At 40.4% G+C, this 12,500-nt stretch overlaps 39 non-coding genes across 39 annotated transcripts; all 39 read left to right on the forward strand.

The window, feature by feature from the left end:
* Positions 1 to 39: 39 nt before the first annotated feature.
* Positions 40 to 111, forward strand: trnap-cgg (transfer RNA proline (anticodon CGG)). The gene has a single exon. It is a non-coding gene; the product is annotated as a tRNA-Pro (tRNA).
* Positions 112 to 363: 252 nt separating this feature from the next.
* On the forward strand, positions 364 to 435 carry trnap-cgg (transfer RNA proline (anticodon CGG)). Its single transcript has one exon. It is a non-coding gene; the product is annotated as a tRNA-Pro (tRNA).
* Positions 436 to 553: 118 nt separating this feature from the next.
* trnap-ugg (transfer RNA proline (anticodon UGG)) lies at positions 554 to 625 on the forward strand. The gene has a single exon. It is a non-coding gene; the product is annotated as a tRNA-Pro (tRNA).
* A 252-nt stretch (positions 626 to 877) lies between these two features.
* On the forward strand, positions 878 to 949 carry trnap-cgg (transfer RNA proline (anticodon CGG)). The gene has a single exon. It is a non-coding gene; the product is annotated as a tRNA-Pro (tRNA).
* A 252-nt stretch (positions 950 to 1,201) lies between these two features.
* On the forward strand, positions 1,202 to 1,273 carry trnap-cgg (transfer RNA proline (anticodon CGG)). Its single transcript has one exon. It is a non-coding gene; the product is annotated as a tRNA-Pro (tRNA).
* A 252-nt stretch (positions 1,274 to 1,525) lies between these two features.
* On the forward strand, positions 1,526 to 1,597 carry trnap-cgg (transfer RNA proline (anticodon CGG)). The gene has a single exon. It is a non-coding gene; the product is annotated as a tRNA-Pro (tRNA).
* Positions 1,598 to 1,847: 250 nt separating this feature from the next.
* Positions 1,848 to 1,919, forward strand: trnap-cgg (transfer RNA proline (anticodon CGG)). Its single transcript has one exon. It is a non-coding gene; the product is annotated as a tRNA-Pro (tRNA).
* Positions 1,920 to 2,171: 252 nt separating this feature from the next.
* On the forward strand, positions 2,172 to 2,243 carry trnap-ugg (transfer RNA proline (anticodon UGG)). The gene has a single exon. It is a non-coding gene; the product is annotated as a tRNA-Pro (tRNA).
* A 252-nt stretch (positions 2,244 to 2,495) lies between these two features.
* Positions 2,496 to 2,567, forward strand: trnap-cgg (transfer RNA proline (anticodon CGG)). The gene has a single exon. It is a non-coding gene; the product is annotated as a tRNA-Pro (tRNA).
* Positions 2,568 to 2,819: 252 nt separating this feature from the next.
* trnap-cgg (transfer RNA proline (anticodon CGG)) lies at positions 2,820 to 2,891 on the forward strand. Its single transcript has one exon. It is a non-coding gene; the product is annotated as a tRNA-Pro (tRNA).
* A 118-nt stretch (positions 2,892 to 3,009) lies between these two features.
* trnap-ugg (transfer RNA proline (anticodon UGG)) lies at positions 3,010 to 3,081 on the forward strand. The gene has a single exon. It is a non-coding gene; the product is annotated as a tRNA-Pro (tRNA).
* Positions 3,082 to 3,333: 252 nt separating this feature from the next.
* trnap-cgg (transfer RNA proline (anticodon CGG)) lies at positions 3,334 to 3,405 on the forward strand. Its single transcript has one exon. It is a non-coding gene; the product is annotated as a tRNA-Pro (tRNA).
* A 252-nt stretch (positions 3,406 to 3,657) lies between these two features.
* On the forward strand, positions 3,658 to 3,729 carry trnap-cgg (transfer RNA proline (anticodon CGG)). The gene has a single exon. It is a non-coding gene; the product is annotated as a tRNA-Pro (tRNA).
* A 252-nt stretch (positions 3,730 to 3,981) lies between these two features.
* trnap-cgg (transfer RNA proline (anticodon CGG)) lies at positions 3,982 to 4,053 on the forward strand. The gene has a single exon. It is a non-coding gene; the product is annotated as a tRNA-Pro (tRNA).
* A 250-nt stretch (positions 4,054 to 4,303) lies between these two features.
* Positions 4,304 to 4,375, forward strand: trnap-cgg (transfer RNA proline (anticodon CGG)). Its single transcript has one exon. It is a non-coding gene; the product is annotated as a tRNA-Pro (tRNA).
* A 252-nt stretch (positions 4,376 to 4,627) lies between these two features.
* Positions 4,628 to 4,699, forward strand: trnap-cgg (transfer RNA proline (anticodon CGG)). Its single transcript has one exon. It is a non-coding gene; the product is annotated as a tRNA-Pro (tRNA).
* A 250-nt stretch (positions 4,700 to 4,949) lies between these two features.
* On the forward strand, positions 4,950 to 5,021 carry trnap-cgg (transfer RNA proline (anticodon CGG)). Its single transcript has one exon. It is a non-coding gene; the product is annotated as a tRNA-Pro (tRNA).
* A 252-nt stretch (positions 5,022 to 5,273) lies between these two features.
* On the forward strand, positions 5,274 to 5,345 carry trnap-cgg (transfer RNA proline (anticodon CGG)). The gene has a single exon. It is a non-coding gene; the product is annotated as a tRNA-Pro (tRNA).
* A 250-nt stretch (positions 5,346 to 5,595) lies between these two features.
* trnap-cgg (transfer RNA proline (anticodon CGG)) lies at positions 5,596 to 5,667 on the forward strand. The gene has a single exon. It is a non-coding gene; the product is annotated as a tRNA-Pro (tRNA).
* Positions 5,668 to 5,919: 252 nt separating this feature from the next.
* Positions 5,920 to 5,991, forward strand: trnap-cgg (transfer RNA proline (anticodon CGG)). Its single transcript has one exon. It is a non-coding gene; the product is annotated as a tRNA-Pro (tRNA).
* A 442-nt stretch (positions 5,992 to 6,433) lies between these two features.
* On the forward strand, positions 6,434 to 6,505 carry trnap-cgg (transfer RNA proline (anticodon CGG)). Its single transcript has one exon. It is a non-coding gene; the product is annotated as a tRNA-Pro (tRNA).
* Positions 6,506 to 6,757: 252 nt separating this feature from the next.
* On the forward strand, positions 6,758 to 6,829 carry trnap-cgg (transfer RNA proline (anticodon CGG)). The gene has a single exon. It is a non-coding gene; the product is annotated as a tRNA-Pro (tRNA).
* Positions 6,830 to 6,947: 118 nt separating this feature from the next.
* trnap-ugg (transfer RNA proline (anticodon UGG)) lies at positions 6,948 to 7,019 on the forward strand. The gene has a single exon. It is a non-coding gene; the product is annotated as a tRNA-Pro (tRNA).
* Positions 7,020 to 7,271: 252 nt separating this feature from the next.
* On the forward strand, positions 7,272 to 7,343 carry trnap-cgg (transfer RNA proline (anticodon CGG)). Its single transcript has one exon. It is a non-coding gene; the product is annotated as a tRNA-Pro (tRNA).
* Positions 7,344 to 7,595: 252 nt separating this feature from the next.
* On the forward strand, positions 7,596 to 7,667 carry trnap-cgg (transfer RNA proline (anticodon CGG)). Its single transcript has one exon. It is a non-coding gene; the product is annotated as a tRNA-Pro (tRNA).
* A 252-nt stretch (positions 7,668 to 7,919) lies between these two features.
* On the forward strand, positions 7,920 to 7,991 carry trnap-cgg (transfer RNA proline (anticodon CGG)). Its single transcript has one exon. It is a non-coding gene; the product is annotated as a tRNA-Pro (tRNA).
* A 250-nt stretch (positions 7,992 to 8,241) lies between these two features.
* On the forward strand, positions 8,242 to 8,313 carry trnap-cgg (transfer RNA proline (anticodon CGG)). The gene has a single exon. It is a non-coding gene; the product is annotated as a tRNA-Pro (tRNA).
* Positions 8,314 to 8,565: 252 nt separating this feature from the next.
* On the forward strand, positions 8,566 to 8,637 carry trnap-cgg (transfer RNA proline (anticodon CGG)). Its single transcript has one exon. It is a non-coding gene; the product is annotated as a tRNA-Pro (tRNA).
* Positions 8,638 to 8,887: 250 nt separating this feature from the next.
* Positions 8,888 to 8,959, forward strand: trnap-cgg (transfer RNA proline (anticodon CGG)). The gene has a single exon. It is a non-coding gene; the product is annotated as a tRNA-Pro (tRNA).
* Positions 8,960 to 9,211: 252 nt separating this feature from the next.
* trnap-cgg (transfer RNA proline (anticodon CGG)) lies at positions 9,212 to 9,283 on the forward strand. Its single transcript has one exon. It is a non-coding gene; the product is annotated as a tRNA-Pro (tRNA).
* Positions 9,284 to 9,533: 250 nt separating this feature from the next.
* trnap-cgg (transfer RNA proline (anticodon CGG)) lies at positions 9,534 to 9,605 on the forward strand. The gene has a single exon. It is a non-coding gene; the product is annotated as a tRNA-Pro (tRNA).
* A 252-nt stretch (positions 9,606 to 9,857) lies between these two features.
* On the forward strand, positions 9,858 to 9,929 carry trnap-cgg (transfer RNA proline (anticodon CGG)). The gene has a single exon. It is a non-coding gene; the product is annotated as a tRNA-Pro (tRNA).
* Positions 9,930 to 10,179: 250 nt separating this feature from the next.
* On the forward strand, positions 10,180 to 10,251 carry trnap-cgg (transfer RNA proline (anticodon CGG)). Its single transcript has one exon. It is a non-coding gene; the product is annotated as a tRNA-Pro (tRNA).
* A 252-nt stretch (positions 10,252 to 10,503) lies between these two features.
* On the forward strand, positions 10,504 to 10,575 carry trnap-cgg (transfer RNA proline (anticodon CGG)). Its single transcript has one exon. It is a non-coding gene; the product is annotated as a tRNA-Pro (tRNA).
* Positions 10,576 to 11,017: 442 nt separating this feature from the next.
* Positions 11,018 to 11,089, forward strand: trnap-cgg (transfer RNA proline (anticodon CGG)). Its single transcript has one exon. It is a non-coding gene; the product is annotated as a tRNA-Pro (tRNA).
* Positions 11,090 to 11,339: 250 nt separating this feature from the next.
* trnap-cgg (transfer RNA proline (anticodon CGG)) lies at positions 11,340 to 11,411 on the forward strand. Its single transcript has one exon. It is a non-coding gene; the product is annotated as a tRNA-Pro (tRNA).
* A 252-nt stretch (positions 11,412 to 11,663) lies between these two features.
* trnap-cgg (transfer RNA proline (anticodon CGG)) lies at positions 11,664 to 11,735 on the forward strand. The gene has a single exon. It is a non-coding gene; the product is annotated as a tRNA-Pro (tRNA).
* Positions 11,736 to 11,985: 250 nt separating this feature from the next.
* On the forward strand, positions 11,986 to 12,057 carry trnap-cgg (transfer RNA proline (anticodon CGG)). Its single transcript has one exon. It is a non-coding gene; the product is annotated as a tRNA-Pro (tRNA).
* Positions 12,058 to 12,309: 252 nt separating this feature from the next.
* trnap-cgg (transfer RNA proline (anticodon CGG)) lies at positions 12,310 to 12,381 on the forward strand. The gene has a single exon. It is a non-coding gene; the product is annotated as a tRNA-Pro (tRNA).
* The last annotated feature ends 119 nt before the right edge of the window (positions 12,382 to 12,500 follow it).

Raw genomic sequence — 12,500 nt, forward strand, 5'->3', positions numbered from 1 at the left:
GATCTTGTCACGTTGACATAGATTTTTTAACCATTTGCTGGCTCGTTGGTCTAGGGGTATGATTCTCGCTTCGGGTGCGAGAGGTCCCGGGTTCAAATCCCGGACGAGCCCAAAAGAACTTATTCAATGATGGCAAAGTCTGTTATTGTTGGAGATAAATATGCGATTGTTAACAAAATTCTAATTACCCAATATAGTCAATCTATGTCCATATGAGTATTGAAACTGTGTTTAAAAAACAACCAAGCCCAGTAAGACAAAACAGGCAATTTGCCGACAAAGTCAAGAGCTACGCTGCATTCATTGTCGTGCCCAGTTATATGGGATCTTGTCACGTTGACATAGATTTTTTAACCATTTGCTGGCTCGTTGGTCTAGGGGTATGATTCTCGCTTCGGGTGCGAGAGGTCCCGGGTTCAAATCCCGGACGAGCCCTGAAGTACTTATTTGATGATGGCAAAGGCTTTTACAATCAAGAGCTACGCACCTTAAATTCTCTTGCCGACAAATATGGGATCTTCTCACGTTGACATTGATTATTAACCCATTTGTTGGCTCGTTGGTCTAGGGGTATGATTCTCGCTTTGGGTGCGAGAGGTCCCGGGTTCAAATCCCGGACGAGCCCAAAAGAACTTATTTGATGATGGCAAAGTCTGTTATTATTGGAGATAAATATGCGATTGTTAACAAAATTCTAATTACCCAATATAGTCAATCTATGTCCATATGAGTATTGAAACTGTGTTTAAAAAACAACCAAGCCCAGTAAGACAAAACAGGCAATTTGCCGACAAAGTCAGGAGCTACGCTGCATTCATTGTCGTGCCCAGTTATATGGGATCTTGTCACGTTGACATAGATTTTTTAACCATTTGCTGGCTCGTTGGTCTAGGGGTATGATTCTCGCTTCGGGTGCGAGAGGTCCCGGGTTCAAATCCCGGACGAGCCCAAAAGAACGTATTCAATGATGGCAAAGTCTGTTATTGTTGGAGATAAATATGCGATTGTTAACAAAATTCTAATTACCCAATATAGTCAATCTATGTCCATATGAGTATTGAAACTGTGTTTAAAAAACAACCAAGCCCAGTAAGACAAAACAGGCAATTTGCCGACAAAGTCAAGAGCTACGCTGCATTCATTGTCGTGCCCAGTTATATGGGATCTTGTCACGTTGACATAGATTTTTTAACCATTTGCTGGCTCGTTGGTCTAGGGGTATGATTCTCGCTTCGGGTGCGAGAGGTCCCGGGTTCAAATCCCGGATGAGCCCAAAAGAACTTATTCAATGATGGCAAAGTCTGTTATTGTTGGAGATAAATATGCGATTGTTAACAAAATTCTAATTACCCAATATAGTCAATTTATGTCCATATGAGTATTGAAACTGTGTTTAAAAAAGAACCAAGCCCAGTAAGACAAAACAGGCAATTTGCCGACAAAGTCGAGAGCTACGCTGCCTAAATTCTCTTGCCGAGTTATATGGGATCTTCTCACGTTGACGTAGATTATTAACCCATTTGATGGCTCGTTGGTCTAGGGGTATGATTCTCGCTTCGGGTGCGAGAGGTCCCGGGTTCAAATCCCGGACGAGCCCAATCAAACTTATTTGATGATGGCATAGTCTGTTACTAACGGATATAAATATGTGATTAACAAAATTGTAACAACCGAAATTAGTCAATCTATGTCCATATAAATATTGAAACTGTGTTTGAAAAATAAACCAAACCCAGTAGGACAAAAAAGGCAATTTGGTGACAAAGTCAAGAGCTACACTACTTAAATTCTCTTGCCGAGTTATATGGGATCTTCTCACGTTGACGTAGATTATTAACCCATTTGTTGGCTCGTTGGTCTAGGGGTATGATTCTCGCTTCGGGTGCGAGAGGTCCCGGGTTCAAATCCCGGACGAGCCCAAAAGAACTTATTTGATGATGGCAAAGTCTGTTATTATTGGAGATAATTATGCGATTGTTAACAGAATTCTAATTACCCAATATAGTCAATTTATGTCCATATGAGTATTGAAACTGTGTTTAAAAAACAACCAAGCCCAGTAAGACAAAACAGGCAATTTGCCGACAAAGTCAAGAGCTACGCTGCATTCATTGTCTTGCCCAATTATATGGGATCTTGTCACGTTGACATAGATTTTTTAACCATTTGCTGGCTCGTTGGTCTAGGGGTATGATTCTCGCTTTGGGTGCGAGAGGTCCCGGGTTCAAATCCCGGACGAGCCCAAAAGAACTTATTTGATGATGGCAAAGTCTGTTATTATTGGAGATAAATATCCGATTGTTAACAAAATTCTAATTACCCAATATAGTCAATCTATGTCCATATGAGTATTGAAACTGTGTTTAAAAAACAACCAAGCCCAGTAAGACAAAACAGGCAATTTGCCGACAAAGTCAAGAGCTACGCTGCATTCATTGTCGTGCCCAGTTATATGGGATCTTGTCACGTTGACATAGATTTTTTAACCATTTGCTGGCTCGTTGGTCTAGGGGTATGATTCTCGCTTCGGGTGCGAGAGGTCCCGGGTTCAAATCCCGGACGAGCCCAAAAGAACTTATTCAATGATGGCAAAGTCTGTTATTGTTGGAGATAAATATGCGATTGTTAACAAAATTCTAATTACCCAATATAGTCAATCTATGTCCATATGAGTATTGAAACTGTGTTTAAAAAACAACCAAGCCCAGTAAGACAAAACAGGCAATTTGCCGACAAAGTCAAGAGCTACGCTGCATTCATTGTCGTGCCCAGTTATATGGGATCTTGTCACGTTGACATAGATTTTTTAACCATTTGCTGGCTCGTTGGTCTAGGGGTATGATTCTCGCTTCGGGTGCGAGAGGTCCCGGGTTCAAATCCCGGACGAGCCCTGAAGTACTTATTTGATGATGGCAAAGGCTTTTACAATCAAGAGCTACGCACCTTAAATTCTCTTGCCGACAAATATGGGATCTTCTCACGTTGACATTGATTATTAACCCATTTGTTGGCTCGTTGGTCTAGGGGTATGATTCTCGCTTTGGGTGCGAGAGGTCCCGGGTTCAAATCCCGGACGAGCCCAAAAGAACTTATTTGATGATGGCAAAGTCTGTTATTATTGGAGATAAATATGCGATTGTTAACAAAATTCTAATTACCCAATATAGTCAATCTATGTCCATATGAGTATTGAAACTGTGTTTAAAAAACAACCAAGCCCAGTAAGACAAAACAGGCAATTTGCCGACAAAGTCAGGAGCTACGCTGCATTCATTGTCGTGCCCAGTTATATGGGATCTTGTCACGTTGACATAGATTTTTTAACCATTTGCTGGCTCGTTGGTCTAGGGGTATGATTCTCGCTTCGGGTGCGAGAGGTCCCGGGTTCAAATCCCGGACGAGCCCAAAAGAACGTATTCAATGATGGCAAAGTCTGTTATTGTTGGAGATAAATATGCGATTGTTAACAAAATTCTAATTACCCAATATAGTCAATCTATGTCCATATGAGTATTGAAACTGTGTTTAAAAAACAACCAAGCCCAGTAAGACAAAACAGGCAATTTGCCGACAAAGTCAAGAGCTACGCTGCATTCATTGTCGTGCCCAGTTATATGGGATCTTGTCACGTTGACATAGATTTTTTAACCATTTGCTGGCTCGTTGGTCTAGGGGTATGATTCTCGCTTCGGGTGCGAGAGGTCCCGGGTTCAAATCCCGGATGAGCCCAAAAGAACTTATTCAATGATGGCAAAGTCTGTTATTGTTGGAGATAAATATGCGATTGTTAACAAAATTCTAATTACCCAATATAGTCAATTTATGTCCATATGAGTATTGAAACTGTGTTTAAAAAAGAACCAAGCCCAGTAAGACAAAACAGGCAATTTGCCGACAAAGTCGAGAGCTACGCTGCCTAAATTCTCTTGCCGAGTTATATGGGATCTTCTCACGTTGACGTAGATTATTAACCCATTTGATGGCTCGTTGGTCTAGGGGTATGATTCTCGCTTCGGGTGCGAGAGGTCCCGGGTTCAAATCCCGGACGAGCCCAATCAAACTTATTTGATGATGGCATAGTCTGTTACTAACGGATATAAATATGTGATTAACAAAATTGTAACAACCGAAATTAGTCAATCTATGTCCATATAAATATTGAAACTGTGTTTGAAAAATAAACCAAACCCAGTAGGACAAAAAAGGCAATTTGGTGACAAAGTCAAGAGCTACACTACTTAAATTCTCTTGCCGAGTTATATGGGATCTTCTCACGTTGACGTAGATTATTAACCCATTTGTTGGCTCGTTGGTCTAGGGGTATGATTCTCGCTTCGGGTGCGAGAGGTCCCGGGTTCAAATCCCGGACGAGCCCCAAAGAACTTATTTGATGATGGCAAAGTCTGTTATTATTGGAGATAATTATGCGATTGTTAACAGAATTCTAATTACCCAATATAGTCAATTTATGTCCATATGAGTATTGAAACTGTGTTTAAAAAACAACCAAGCCCAGTAAGACAAAACAGGCAATTTGCCGACAAAGTCAAGAGCTACGCTGCATTCATTGTCTTGCCCAATTATATGGGATCTTGTCACGTTGACATAGATTTTTTAACCATTTGCTGGCTCGTTGGTCTAGGGGTATGATTCTCGCTTCGGGTGCGAGAGGTCCCGGGTTCAAATCCCGGACGAGCCCAATCAAACTTATTTGATGATGGCATAGTCTGTTACTAACGGATATAAATATGTGATTAACAAAATTGTAACAACCGAAATTAGTCAATCTATGTCCATATAAATATTGAAACTGTGTTTGAAAAATAAACCAAACCCAGTAGGACAAAAAAGGCAATTTGGTGACAAAGTCAAGAGCTACACTACTTAAATTCTCTTGCCGAGTTATATGGGATCTTCTCACGTTGACGTAGATTATTAACCCATTTGTTGGCTCGTTGGTCTAGGGGTATGATTCTCGCTTCGGGTGCGAGAGGTCCCGGGTTCAAATCCCGGACGAGCCCAAAAGAACTTATTTGATGATGGCAAAGTCTGTTATTATTGGAGATAATTATGCGATTGTTAACAAAATTCTAATTACCCAATATAGTCAATTTATGTCCATATGAGTATTGAAACTGTGTTTAAAAAACAACCAAGCCCAGTAAGACAAAACAGGCAATTTGCCGACAAAGTCAAGAGCTACGCTGCATTCATTGTCTTGCCCAATTATATGGGATCTTGTCACGTTGACATAGATTTTTTAACCATTTGCTGGCTCGTTGGTCTAGGGGTATGATTCTCGCTTCGGGTGCGAGAGGTCCCGGGTTCAAATCCCGGACGAGCCCAATCAAACTTATTTGATGATGGCATAGTCTGTTACTAACGGATATAAATATGTGATTAACAAAATTGTAACAACCGAAATTAGTCAATCTATGTCCATATAAATATTGAAACTGTGTTTGAAAAATAAACCAAACCCAGTAGGACAAAAAAGGCAATTTGGTGACAAAGTCAAGAGCTACACTACTTAAATTCTCTTGCCGAGTTATATGGGATCTTCTCACGTTGACGTAGATTATTAACCCATTTGTTGGCTCGTTGGTCTAGGGGTATGATTCTCGCTTCGGGTGCGAGAGGTCCCGGGTTCAAATCCCGGACGAGCCCAAAAGAACTTATTTGATGATGGCAAAGTCTGTTGTTATTGGAGATAATTATGCGATTGTTAACAAAATTCTAATTACCCAATATAGTCAATTTATGTCCATATGAGTATTGAAACTGTGTTTAAAAAACAACCAAGCCCAGTAAGACAAAACAGGCAATTTGCCGACAAAGTCAAGAGCTACGCTGCATTCATTGTCTTGCCCAATTATATGGGATCTTGTCACGTTGACATAGATTTTTTAACCATTTGCTGGCTCGTTGGTCTAGGGGTATGATTCTCGCTTCGGGTGCGAGAGGTCCCGGGTTCAAATCCCGGACGAGCCCTGAAGTACTTATTTGATGATGGCAAAGGCTTTTACAATCAAGAGCTACGCACCTTAAATTCTCTTGCCGACAAATATGGGATCTTCTCACGTTGACATTGATTATTAACCCATTTGTTGGCTCGTTGGTCTAGGGGTATGATTCTCGCTCTGGGTGCGAGAGGTCCCGGGTTCAAATCCCGGACGAGCCCAAAAGAACTTATTTGATGATGGCAAAGTCTGTTATTATTGGAGATAAATATGCGATTGTTAACAAAATTCTAATTACCCAATATAGTCAATCTATGTCCATATGAGTATTGAAACTGTGTTTAAAAAACAACCAAGCCCAGTAAGACAAAACAGGCAATTTGCCGACAAAGTCAAGAGCTACGCTGCATTCATTGTCGTGCCCAGTTATATGGGATCTTGTCACGTTGACATAGATTTTTTAACCATTTGCTGGCTCGTTGGTCTAGGGGTATGATTCTCGCTTCGGGTGCGAGAGGTCCCGGGTTCAAATCCCGGACGAGCCCAAAAGAACTTATTTGATGATGGCAAAGTCTGTTATTATTGGAGATAATTATGCGATTGTTAACAAAATTCTAATTACCCAATATAGTCAATTTATGTCCATATGAGTATTGAAACTGTGTTTAAAAAACAACCAAGCCCAGTAAGACAAAACAGGCAATTTGCCGACAAAGTCAAGAGCTACGCTGCATTCATTGTCTTGCCCAATTATATGGGATCTTGTCACGTTGACATAGATTTTTTAACCATTTGCTGGCTCGTTGGTCTAGGGGTATGATTCTCGCTTCGGGTGCGAGAGGTCCCGGGTTCAAATCCCGGACGAGCCCTGAAGTACTTATTTGATGATGGCAAAGGCTTTTACAATCAAGAGCTACGCACCTTAAATTCTCTTGCCGACAAATATGGGATCTTCTCACGTTGACATTGATTATTAACCCATTTGTTGGCTCGTTGGTCTAGGGGTATGATTCTCGCTTTGGGTGCGAGAGGTCCCGGGTTCAAATCCCGGACGAGCCCAAAAGAACTTATTTGATGATGGCAAAGTCTGTTATTATTGGAGATAAATATGCGATTGTTAACAAAATTCTAATTACCCAATATAGTCAATCTATGTCCATATGAGTATTGAAACTGTGTTTAAAAAACAACCAAGCCCAGTAAGACAAAACAGGCAATTTGCCGACAAAGTCAAGAGCTACGCTGCATTCATTGTCGTGCCCAGTTATATGGGATCTTGTCACGTTGACATAGATTTTTTAACCATTTGCTGGCTCGTTGGTCTAGGGGTATGATTCTCGCTTCGGGTGCGAGAGGTCCCGGGTTCAAATCCCGGACGAGCCCAAAAGAACGTATTCAATGATGGCAAAGTCTGTTATTGTTGGAGATAAATATGCGATTGTTAACAAAATTCTAATTACCCAATATAGTCAATCTATGTCCATATGAGTATTGAAACTGTGTTTAAAAAACAACCAAGCCCAGTAAGACAAAACAGGCAATTTGCCGACAAAGTCAAGAGCTACGCTGCATTCATTGTCGTGCCCAGTTATATGGGATCTTGTCACGTTGACATAGATTTTTTAACCATTTGCTGGCTCGTTGGTCTAGGGGTATGATTCTCGCTTCGGGTGCGAGAGGTCCCGGGTTCAAATCCCGGATGAGCCCAAAAGAACTTATTCAATGATGGCAAAGTCTGTTATTGTTGGAGATAAATATGCGATTGTTAACAAAATTCTAATTACCCAATATAGTCAATTTATGTCCATATGAGTATTGAAACTGTGTTTAAAAAAGAACCAAGCCCAGTAAGACAAAACAGGCAATTTGCCGACAAAGTCGAGAGCTACGCTGCCTAAATTCTCTTGCCGAGTTATATGGGATCTTCTCACGTTGACGTAGATTATTAACCCATTTGATGGCTCGTTGGTCTAGGGGTATGATTCTCGCTTCGGGTGCGAGAGGTCCCGGGTTCAAATCCCGGACGAGCCCAATCAAACTTATTTGATGATGGCATAGTCTGTTACTAACGGATATAAATATGTGATTAACAAAATTGTAACAACCGAAATTAGTCAATCTATGTCCATATAAATATTGAAACTGTGTTTGAAAAATAAACCAAACCCAGTAGGACAAAAAAGGCAATTTGGTGACAAAGTCAAGAGCTACACTACTTAAATTCTCTTGCCGAGTTATATGGGATCTTCTCACGTTGACGTAGATTATTAACCCATTTGTTGGCTCGTTGGTCTAGGGGTATGATTCTCGCTTCGGGTGCGAGAGGTCCCGGGTTCAAATCCCGGACGAGCCCAAAAGAACTTATTTGATGATGGCAAAGTCTGTTATTATTGGAGATAATTATGCGATTGTTAACAAAATTCTAATTACCCAATATAGTCAATTTATGTCCATATGAGTATTGAAACTGTGTTTAAAAAACAACCAAGCCCAGTAAGACAAAACAGGCAATTTGCCGACAAAGTCAAGAGCTACGCTGCATTCATTGTCTTGCCCAATTATATGGGATCTTGTCACGTTGACATAGATTTTTTAACCATTTGCTGGCTCGTTGGTCTAGGGGTATGATTCTCGCTTCGGGTGCGAGAGGTCCCGGGTTCAAATCCCGGACGAGCCCAATCAAACTTATTTGATGATGGCATAGTCTGTTACTAACGGATATAAATATGTGATTAACAAAATTGTAACAACCGAAATTAGTCAATCTATGTCCATATAAATATTGAAACTGTGTTTGAAAAATAAACCAAACCCAGTAGGACAAAAAAGGCAATTTGGTGACAAAGTCAAGAGCTACACTACTTAAATTCTCTTGCCGAGTTATATGGGATCTTCTCACGTTGACGTAGATTATTAACCCATTTGTTGGCTCGTTGGTCTAGGGGTATGATTCTCGCTTCGGGTGCGAGAGGTCCCGGGTTCAAATCCCGGACGAGCCCAAAAGAACTTATTTGATGATGGCAAAGTCTGTTATTATTGGAGATAATTATGCGATTGTTAACAAAATTCTAATTACCCAATATAGTCAATTTATGTCCATATGAGTATTGAAACTGTGTTTAAAAAACAACCAAGCCCAGTAAGACAAAACAGGCAATTTGCCGACAAAGTCAAGAGCTACGCTGCATTCATTGTCTTGCCCAATTATATGGGATCTTGTCACGTTGACATAGATTTTTTAACCATTTGCTGGCTCGTTGGTCTAGGGTTATGATTCTCGCTTCGGGTGCGAGAGGTCCCGGGTTCAAATCCCGGACGAGCCCAATCAAACTTATTTGATGATGGCATAGTCTGTTACTAACGGATATAAATATGTGATTAACAAAATTGTAACAACCGAAATTAGTCAATCTATGTCCATATAAATATTGAAACTGTGTTTGAAAAATAAACCAAACCCAGTAGGACAAAAAAGGCAATTTGGTGACAAAGTCAAGAGCTACACTACTTAAATTCTCTTGCCGAGTTATATGGGATCTTCTCACGTTGACGTAGATTATTAACCCATTTGTTGGCTCGTTGGTCTAGGGGTATGATTCTCGCTTCGGGTGCGAGAGGTCCCGGGTTCAAATCCCGGACGAGCCCAAAAGAACTTATTTGATGATGGCAAAGTCTGTTATTATTGGAGATAATTATGCGATTGTTAACAAAATTCTAATTACCCAATATAGTCAATTTATGTCCATATGAGTATTGAAACTGTGTTTAAAAAACAACCAAGCCCAGTAAGACAAAACAGGCAATTTGCCGACAAAGTCAAGAGCTACGCTGCATTCATTGTCTTGCCCAATTATATGGGATCTTGTCACGTTGACATAGATTTTTTAACCATTTGCTGGCTCGTTGGTCTAGGGGTATGATTCTCGCTTCGGGTGCGAGAGGTCCCGGGTTCAAATCCCGGACGAGCCCAATCAAACTTATTTGATGATGGCATAGTCTGTTACTAACGGATATAAATATGTGATTAACAAAATTGTAACAACCGAAATTAGTCAATCTATGTCCATATAAATATTGAAACTGTGTTTGAAAAATAAACCAAACCCAGTAGGACAAAAAAGGCAATTTGGTGACAAAGTCAAGAGCTACACTACTTAAATTCTCTTGCCGAGTTATATGGGATCTTCTCACGTTGACGTAGATTATTAACCCATTTGTTGGCTCGTTGGTCTAGGGGTATGATTCTCGCTTCGGGTGCGAGAGGTCCCGGGTTCAAATCCTGGACGAGCCCAAAAGAACTTATTTGATGATGGCAAAGTCTGTTATTATTGGAGATAATTATGCGATTGTTAACAAAATTCTAATTACCCAATATAGTCAATTTATGTCCATATGAGTATTGAAACTGTGTTTAAAAAACAACCAAGCCCAGTAAGACAAAACAGGCAATTTGCCGACAAAGTCAAGAGCTACGCTGCATTCATTGTCTTGCCCAATTATATGGGATCTTGTCACGTTGACATAGATTTTTTAACCATTTGCTGGCTCGTTGGTCTAGGGGTATGATTCTCGCTTCGGGTGCGAGAGGTCCCGGGTTCAAATCCCGGACGAGCCCTGAAGTACTTATTTGATGATGGCAAAGGCTTTTACAATCAAGAGCTACGCACCTTAAATTCTCTTGCCGACAAATATGGGATCTTCTCACGTTGACATTGATTATTAACCCATTTGTTGGCTCGTTGGTCTAGGGGTATGATTCTCGCTCTGGGTGCGAGAGGTCCCGGGTTCAAATCCCGGACGAGCCCAAAAGAACTTATTTGATGATGGCAAAGTCTGTTATTATTGGAGATAATTATGCGATTGTTAACAGAATTCTAATTACCCAATATAGTCAATTTATGTCCATATGAGTATTGAAACTGTGTTTAAAAAACAACCAAGCCCAGTAAGACAAAACAGGCAATTTGCCGACAAAGTCAAGAGCTACGCTGCATTCATTGTCTTGCCCAATTATATGGGATCTTGTCACGTTGACATAGATTTTTTAACCATTTGCTGGCTCGTTGGTCTAGGGGTATGATTCTCGCTTCGGGTGCGAGAGGTCCCGGGTTCAAATCCCGGACGAGCCCAATCAAACTTATTTGATGATGGCATAGTCTGTTACTAACGGATATAAATATGTGATTAACAAAATTGTAACAACCGAAATTAGTCAATCTATGTCCATATAAATATTGAAACTGTGTTTGAAAAATAAACCAAACCCAGTAGGACAAAAAAGGCAATTTGGTGACAAAGTCAAGAGCTACACTACTTAAATTCTCTTGCCGAGTTATATGGGATCTTCTCACGTTGACGTAGATTATTAACCCATTTGTTGGCTCGTTGGTCTAGGGGTATGATTCTCGCTTCGGGTGCGAGAGGTCCCGGGTTCAAATCCCGGACGAGCCCAAAAGAACTTATTTGATGATGGCAAAGTCTGTTATTATTGGAGATAATTATGCGATTGTTAACAAAATTCTAATTACCCAATATAGTCAATTTATGTCCATATGAGTATTGAAACTGTGTTTAAAAAACAACCAAGCCCAGTAAGACAAAACAGGCAATTTGCCGACAAAGTCAAGAGCTACGCTGCATTCATTGTCTTGCCCAATTATATGGGATCTTGTCACGTTGACATAGATTTTTTAACCATTTGCTGGCTCGTTGGTCTAGGGGTATGATTCTCGCTTCGGGTGCGAGAGGTCCCGGGTTCAAATCCCGGACGAGCCCAATCAAACTTATTTGATGATGGCATAGTCTGTTACTAACGGATATAAATATGTGATTAACAAAATTGTAACAACCGAAATTAGTCAATCTATGTCCATATAAATATTGAAACTGTGTTTGAAAAATAAACCAAACCCAGTAGGACAAAAAAGGCAATTTGGTGACAAAGTCAAGAGCTACACTACTTAAATTCTCTTGCCGAGTTATATGGGATCTTCTCACGTTGACGTAGATTATTAACCCATTTGTTGGCTCGTTGGTCTAGGGGTATGATTCTCGCTTCGGGTGCGAGAGGTCCCGGGTTCAAATCCCGGACGAGCCCAAAAGAACTTATTTGATGATGGCAAAGTCTGTTATTATTGGAGATAATTATGCGATTGTTAACAAAATTCTAATTACCCAATATAGTCAATTTATGTCCATATGAGTATTGAAACTGTGTTTAAAAAACAACCAAGCCCAGTAAGACAAAACAGGCAATTTGCCGACAAAGTCAAGAGCTACGCTGCATTCATTGTCTTGCCCAATTATATGGGATCTTGTCACGTTGACATAGATTTTTTAACCATTTGCTGGCTCGTTGGTCTAGGGGTATGATTCTCGCTTCGGGTGCGAGAGGTCCCGGGTTCAAATCCCGGACGAGCCCAATCAAACTTATTTGATGATGGCATAGTCTGTTACTAACGGATATAAATATGTGATTAACAAAATTGTAACAACCGAAATTAGTCAATCTATGTCCATATAAATATTGAAACTGTGTTT

Source organism: Pungitius pungitius, chromosome 2, assembly GCF_949316345.1.
Source record: "Pungitius pungitius chromosome 2, fPunPun2.1, whole genome shotgun sequence".
NCBI classification, from domain to species: domain Eukaryota; kingdom Metazoa; phylum Chordata; class Actinopteri; order Perciformes; family Gasterosteidae; genus Pungitius; species Pungitius pungitius.